The 2,024-nt window shown below is 35.0% G+C and overlaps 1 long non-coding RNA gene across 1 annotated transcript; it reads left to right on the forward strand.

The window, feature by feature from the left end:
- Positions 1-641: 641 nt before the first annotated feature.
- On the forward strand, positions 642-1,558 carry LOC109591817 (uncharacterized). The gene is made up of 3 exons (XR_002190016.1): positions 642-795; positions 1,289-1,436; positions 1,499-1,558. It is a non-coding gene; the product is annotated as an uncharacterized LOC109591817 (long non-coding RNA).
- Positions 1,559-2,024: the final 466 nt, after the last annotated feature.

Below are 2,024 nucleotides of genomic sequence, written 5' to 3' on the forward strand. Positions count from 1 at the left end.
CATGGAAAATTCAAATAAAAAAACAAACAAAATGCCCATAGAGAATTCCAACTCAAGACCTTCTGATGTTCCAAACTGTACTTCAGCAGTTAGGTAATCTGGGACAATCTAAAGACTAGGGCACATATACTGGGTAGAATATGTGTATCTATAGTTAGAGAATATTTGTCATGGGCGTTTATTTGAGGAAATACAGTATATGGATTAGGGAACTGTCTATAGTAATTCATCTTGTTTTATACTCACTTATTTGTAAAGTCTATTTTGAGTTGGACTCTCTTCTCCTTTTCTTATAGTTAACAGTTGAAGCTGTACATGTACATGTATGTTTATACAGCAATACAATGTAATTTGTGTTCCTGTATACATGCACATGTAAATGCATTAACGCAATCTGTAACTTCAAACATTATTCATTAACCTCATACATGTACATGTACATGTACTTACTATAATTATTTTATTATCATTATCATTATTTTGTATTAACTTTCATAGGAAGAAAAGGAAAGGATCAGTGGATTATTGTTTCCCTCAGACACTCATCAAAACTGCACAAAGGAAGAGAAGCACCTCCTCCCCTTACCCCCTCCTACCCTATCCCAGACTGCCCCACCCTTAACTCCGCCCAGTGGCCCAGAACCCTCTAATACTGGAGAAGGAACTGGTCCTCCTTCACTATCAAGAAAATCATCCCAAAGGAATATTACACTACATATTCTATTACGGGGATGGCTCCTGGAATAGAGGCCATTAGTCCTCTGGATGTTACTGGTGATGATCAGTGTCCTGATGGTGAGGTATCTCAACCTCCTTCTCTTTCCCTCTCTCTCCTGGTCCTAATGTACCAGCTCTTCTCCTGTTGCTCCTGTTTCTATTAATGCATGTAGTTTTAGCCTTCACAAGACAAGGGATTTATTGATGTCCTTTCTATTTGTTGTTGAAGATTTGAATATCTGTCAGCTCCAATAATGATATCTTAATCACTGTTAGATCTAGAGGGAGTTTAGGAGACTTTTGGTCTCCCATATTTGGTCTGTGTCTCCTAAAATCTCTCATTTTTCAGCTTTTGGTCTCTTATGTTTATCTCTTGGTGTCCTTAAGTCTCCCATTTTGAGTTAATTAGATCAGTCTCTCAAAATTTATTTCTAGTTTTAACAATGATTACTGTAATACTACATGTACATGTACATGTACGTAATTTTGTATATTTAGAACAGTTTGATCTGTAGCACAATGTTCTTATGCATGACTTAAATTTTATTTATTTATTTATTCTCTTCACTAGATGTTTTCATCCAGTGGTGGCAGGATTGTGTTGATGCTCCTGTTCCTTACAAGGACCTACTCTCTCTCCAATAGGGTCACCAGTGGGAGGGGCTGGGTGGACCTTACAATGATAGCAATGAAATATCAGCTTTCTTTGATGTCCTCAAGTAAGAAATAATGATGACAATAATAATAATAGTAATTGCTATTTATTTATTTATTTATTTAGATCTTGTGCCCACGTTTTAGAGTATTTTGGAAGAATAGCAATCAATAAGAAATGGTTAGCTATGGGGCTGGGATAAAGCTTCTAAAGGTTTAAAGTTACATATATCCATTAATCATTAATCATATACATGTATATGTACATGGGTATTGTGAGATTTTTTAAAATGGCTGTAATGCAGAAAGTTTTACTTGGAATCAGCTCAAACTTGCTACACAGCACAAGGATGTCCATATGTATTAGAAAATTTAATAAAAATTTGGGGTGATTTTGGAGCCATTTTTTGGAAAAAACCATGGACTATTGGGTATTTTTTAGATTTTGGCTCAATTTTTAAAATGACCATAAGTCGAAAAATTGAAGTCGGAATTAGCTCAAACTTTCTACACAGCATAAGGACATCAATATAAATCAGAAAATGTAAAAATTTGGGGTGATTTTGGAGCCATTTTTTGGTAAAAACCATGGACTATAGCCTTGGGTATTTTTCAGATTTTGGCTCAATTTTTAAATGGACGTAACTGGAAAA

The sequence above is a fragment of the Amphimedon queenslandica genome, unplaced genomic scaffold, assembly GCF_000090795.2.
Source record: "Amphimedon queenslandica unplaced genomic scaffold, v1.1 AMPQUscaffold_7143_Cont20903, whole genome shotgun sequence".
Classification (NCBI taxonomy): domain Eukaryota; kingdom Metazoa; phylum Porifera; class Demospongiae; order Haplosclerida; family Niphatidae; genus Amphimedon; species Amphimedon queenslandica.